The sequence below is a fragment of the Rhinolophus sinicus genome, linkage group LG06, assembly GCF_036562045.2.
Source record: "Rhinolophus sinicus isolate RSC01 linkage group LG06, ASM3656204v1, whole genome shotgun sequence".
In the NCBI taxonomy this organism is placed as follows: Eukaryota; Metazoa; Chordata; class Mammalia; order Chiroptera; family Rhinolophidae; genus Rhinolophus; species Rhinolophus sinicus.
The window spans coordinates 83648202-83654085 of record NC_133756.1 but is presented as its reverse complement, the minus strand read 5'-3'; positions in this window follow the sequence as shown (position 1 = coordinate 83654085).

Genomic DNA, 5884 nt, shown 5'->3' with positions numbered 1-5884 from the left:
AGATAGATAGATAGATGATAGATAGATAGATAGATAGATAGATAGATAGATAGATAGATAGATAGATAGATAGATAGATAGATAGATAGATAGATAGATAGATAGATAGAAGATAGATAGAGAGAGACAGAAATATAGAATGCTATATATAAAATCAAAGTACATGAAAGAGCTCTTGACTATTAAAAATGATAGCAAAAATTCAAAATGCAATAAAAGGTCTGAAAGATGAAATAGAGAAAATTTCCCCGAAAGTGGAACAGAAAGAGAGAGAAAGACAGATAACGGAAGAGAAGACGAGAACATTAAATGATGTTCAGGAGGTCCATCTTGACCACTGGGACTTCTAGAAACATACAAAGAAAATGAAGGCAATAATTATAAAGAAATAATAGAAGAAAATTTTCCAGAACTGCGAGATGGTGATTTCCAGATTGAAGTATCATTAAAGTTACAAGGCATATGATTGTGATGTTTCAGTCACCAGAGATGAGAAGCTCCTAGAAGCTTCCAAAAAGTAGCAGCAGGGGAGCCACCCTCAAAGAATTAAGGGCAGACTCCCTGGAAAAAACAAAGTTATAGATTATTTGATACATCTACTTATGTGACAAATAATACTGATAGAGGTTTTCTGGTTCTGTTGAATCTTAAAAAAAAAAGAGAGAGAGAGAGAAGAGCATAGAAAAAAAGCAAACCAAAATGAGAAAAAGTGTCAAGTTGCACAAGAAAGGAAACATACTTATTGTATAACACTGTCTCGGGAGTGAACAGCTTTTACTTGTTCTGTAAGAAGAGAATATTGCTTTAATTTTTAAAAGTGTGATATAAGTACATCACGGAAAGGCAAAAGCTATAAGCTAAGACTCATGCAATAATAGAAAGTCAGTAGTCAAGGTAAAAAATTCTGTCAAAAAATAAAGTTAAAAAAAAAGGGAGAAAGAACAGTACCCTTCTTATGTGGGTAATAGTATTTACTGAGAAGTTGGGTAAGGGAACCCCCCGGATAATGACAAAATTCTGATTTTTGGTGGTGGTTTGGTTACATAGTTGTATGCAGAGCTCTGAACTCATGGATTGGTACACTTAAGACCTGTACATTTCACTGCATCTAAAGTTTATCTCTAAAGGGGAAAAAGAGAACCTCAAGCAAATACTGCACTCTAATGATATGCTTGGTGGAGTGGTTAGGGATGAAGTACACTCCTAGCTGCAACTTACTTTGAAATGCACCAAAAGATAAGATGAGATGATGGATAGATAGAAGGATAGAAAATTAGAAAGTTTGTGATAGAACGTGTATAACAAAATGTTAATAGCAGAGTCTAGATGGTGGGTTTATGGGTATTTGCTATGAATTCTTTCAACCTTTTTTATATATTTGAAATTTTTTGTAATAAAATGTTTGGGAGAAAGTATAAGTACGTTACTTAGATGAAGGGATCTAAACACAAGGAGAAACAGTCAAGAGTGGAAAGTGGTTGTCTCGGGAGGTGGAAAGACATGTGATCAGGGCCTGATGTCTGTCATGAATTAGCTCTTGATATTATTTGATTTTTAAATTCTGTGTACATATTTTTTTGGTTAAAAAAATTAATTTAAAAAGGGAAAGAAGGACATATTTGTTAATAAGTATTTTAGACCATGAAAGGTATTTGCCAAAAGTATACAATTTCATAAATTAGGAGGTACTGTGAAAGACAAGAACAGGATGCCAGGGCAATGAGAGGGAAATGGGGTGCTTCTCAAGGCTGTGAGCTGGGAAAGGCCTCTCTGAGACCCGAGGAGGTACAGTGCCCGGCAAAAGGAAGAAGTTCCCAAAGGCCCAAGGCAAGAACTGAGTGAGGCTAGCGGGCTTCAGTGTAAGGAGGATGGGAGGAGGAGGGGAAAGGAGAAGGAGAATGGGACGCCTCTACGTTTTCACTCTCCAGGTAGAAAGCCCCAGGTGACTAGCAGTACCCAGGACAGAGAGGGCTCAGAAGCTGTTCGCTTATTGTAATTGCTGTTCTTTTGTCTTCTACTAGTTTTGCTCTGTTTTCATGTCTGTACTATGGAAACCCAGGGAAGTTTTTCAGGCCCATATCTGTGAGTCCAAGTTACAAAAGTTGGAGAGGGGCAATGAGATCTCGGTCATGGTACATGGGGAGGGGACTTCTAGGAGAAGGTCAGCATCCCCCCATCTGCACCACTGTGGGCCTCAGGTCTCCTCAGTGTTTCACCTGGGAGATCCTGTGGTTTGTTGCTAACAAGGGCCACTGTTGACCCAAACATCTCCACCCACGTTACCAAGACTAATCTTCCCCATGGGCGTTAGCACAGAATCCAGGAAAGCGTGTTACCTTGCTCTTGAACAACATGCTGGTCCTCATGTCCAGCAGCACTTCACAGGCGTTTTTTCTCTCATGCTGGATGGAAAGTTGGGGGTGAAGACAGGGCATCCTAGTCAGAGAGGAAAGGAATTAGGAAAGAGAAGTGTGTGTGGGCGGGGGGGGGGGTGGGGGGATATGGGAGAAATTAGGGTGAGTCAGACTGGAAGAGCAGAATTTTCTGGTCAGGAAAGTGGAGGGAACAGAGACACTTAAGGCCCTCTTAGGGACCAGGAAAACCTGGGGACAAAAGCAGGGAGGCTATTTTCCCCCGGGGCAAGGGGCTCAGAAGAGCCTGAGTCTGACTGCCAGGTTCTGAGAGAGCTCCCACAGGAGTCCAGAGAGCAGGAGTTGCCCAGAATCTGGGAGCCTGGCATGAGAGACAGCCATGCACCTCTGGCTGGCACGTGCCCGCCCTCAGTGACAATGAATGGTATAGAGCAGGGCTGCCCAGGGCTCTTGCACAGAGCTGGCAGCTGCCACTGTGGAGTTTTTTATGCTAATGCCACTTGTCAAGCCGTCAGCGCTCAGGGCAGCTGGACTTGACAGGGAAGCAGCTGGGTCCCCTGGGTTTTGCTTCCCCTGAGCCTCTCCCGGGACCTCAGAGTTGTCCAGCAAGAGCTCAGTGCTGACTCTCCACGAGAGCTGGAAGGAGAGGAGGGGATGCTGGTGGAGGGCTGGGGGCTGCAAAGAAGGGAGGACACCACTAGACCTCCCCAAGGCTTCACAAGAGGAAATTCCATCCTCCTCTAAAGTGGGACCTCAACAGCTAAAATGGATGGCACGTCTGGATTTTCTCAGTGGGAAGGGAGCAAAGAATTCATTCTAGAGCAATTAGTCCAGCCCCCAGAATGCTGTGTGGTGAAATCTGAGAGGAGGCAACAAATTACAGAGGGTAGAGTACAGGAGATGGGAGATAAAGACCTGGGTTCTAGTTCCAGTTCTGTCACCCTCACGGTATGACCTTGGCCAAGTAACTGTACCTCTGTGGACTTCAATGTCCTCCTCTGAAAGTGATGATGGTGGTAGGTTAGGAGCACTCATTTACTTAGCATGCATGCACTGAACACGTTTCAAGCGCCAGGCACCATGTTAAATTATGTAAGGATGAATAAATAAAGTTTCTGACTCCAGATAGACTGGCATCTAGCAGTATGAGACGGTCCAGGACTTGTGTGTGAGGTATGTAGAGGGTCCCAGACGAGGGCATGAGCCTGGAATGGAGGCTGTGATCTCCACCCCAGAGCACATCAGGGCCTAACTTGGGCCTGATGTCTCTGAGATTCCTGAAAATTTACTTTCAAAGCTGTGTGGCAGGCAGGACCTGTGGGGAAATCTGCTTTCTGCCTTTTTCCACAGGATTTCGGAGGATTGGTGGCTTGAAAAAGCCCTGAACTTGGAGTCCAGAGACTCTTTTCTAGTTCCCAGGAGCTATGTGACTGTGGGCAAGAAGGACCTCCCACCTCTGACTTTCCATTTCTCCACTGGTAAGATGGGCCCCATTCATCTTGAGAATTTGCTGCTTCTAAATGCAGGGCACTCTTGCTGATCCTTTCAAGGAAGTAATCTTACCCCCCGAGACCACCTGGCTCCTAAGGATGGGGGCAGCCAGTGTGCCACCAGCAGGTGGGGCCCTCAAGAACACTTGATGGGTACAAATGTGTGCTTACTCATCAGCCACTGGCCATCTAGGGCATTCCCTGAGACGTGTGGGGAAGCTTCCTGTAATTGGTTTATGGACAGTTCTCTCAGCATTGTGTCTGGCCATAAAATATACTCACTAATAGTCTCCAAGGAACTGCCAGGCCTTCCAGGCTATAACTCCAAAACCCCAGCCCCTCCTGCCTGGCCTGACACCTTGTTTGGTGAATCCGATTTGATTTTGATCTTAAATCTGCCCTAACTGCCTCATAGCAGTAGCTACAGGGAGGGTGTAGGAGTGGAGGAGAGGAGGATGGTTGCTGAGAATTATGACCCAGGCACATTAGAAAGGGATGACCGCTCAGCACAGCCCCTTTTAAATCATGCCAGAAGAGACTGTCACTGAGTCCAGAGCAGACCTCCAGCTGGCAGGCAGAGAGAGCGGCTGGGAGGCTGGAAGTGTGGGGACTCTTGCAGCCTGGCCTGGATGGCCTCCAGGCTCAGGCCTCCAGCATTCTTCTTGGGCCTTCCAGCGGCTGCTGCGTTCTGGGCAGTCTCTTTCTCCATCTTGTCCACATTTCCTCCCTCCCTTTGTAGGAACTTTGAGAAAAGGTAGTATGTTGTAGGGGGTAAAAAGTGTAAGTATCATACGCGTAAGTTTATGTAAAAGAGGAAGAGTCACTTGGATGTTCCTCTGTAACTGCATCTCTTTTTCTCTGAAGGGGTCACTAAAGAAAGATGGAGAAGTGCAGTTGCTGCTGGCTCCCTCTCCCCGCAGATTGAGCCATGCCAGCTTTGGCTGGAGCGGAAGACCCAAGTCACATCTGTGTGCAGAGTGCAGAATATGTTCCCACCCCAGGAACTCTGACTCATTCTTTATAACTCTCCTATATCAGCCTCTCTTCTATGAAACTCTCCCTTGGGAAAATCGATCCCTCCCTCCTTTTTTAATCTTAATATTTGAGTCAAAAGACAGTTTAGTGCAGTGGCTGAGGGCCTGAGCTCAGAAGTCAGACTGCCTACATTTTAATCTAGATTCTGCCCCTTATTTCGTGACCGTCGGCAGTTATCTAACCTCCCTGTGCCTCCGTCTCCTTAACAAGAAGTGCAGGAGCACGAGATTGTATGCCTCTTAGAATCACTGCGAGAATCATCCATATACAGCTCTCAGGGCACACATAGTAGGAGCTTAATAATTAGCTGCTGCTCTTGTTTGTTAGGAACCCCTGGGGCAGGTGGGAGGGAGAGCAGGGGCTCAGGAACTATGCGGAACGTCCACATTCCACTAGACCGAGTCTTCTCTATGTGGCCAAGGCCTGGGAATGAATGAATCAATGAATCACTAAAGCAGTGACTACCACTGGTTACTGGAGTGTGGGGGTGCAAAGACCCTCAGGTATGGTCCTTGTCCCACAGTGCTTGCATTCGGTTGGCAGCAGGAACTTAGAGGCTGGATCCCAAGTGGTGACCAGCTGTGGGATTTCTGAGAGGGAGTCCAGAGGTTAAGGAGAGTCCAGACACCTCCAAACATCACAGCACTGTGGGGAACACTGATGGGACTGCAGTCCAAGGGGTTGCTATGCAAAGGAGGAAAAGTACCACAATTCACCGAACTTACCCTAAATTAATCCTCCCAAGCTTTACTCACAGTTAAGATTTCCTAGATGACTTTGGTCCCTGAGTGTTAACCAAAGGATCTTTTAGTGTTAGTGGCCAGTGATTTGAAAACATCACAAAGCATGACTTTTTTCTTTTAGAACTGGAGGGGCTTTAAAAACCAACTAGGTTTACCCCATTATTTTATAGAAAGGAAAACTAAAGCTCGGAGAGTTGAAATGACTTTCCTAAGTCTACTGGGCTTCTCTCCCAAATGAGTCCCT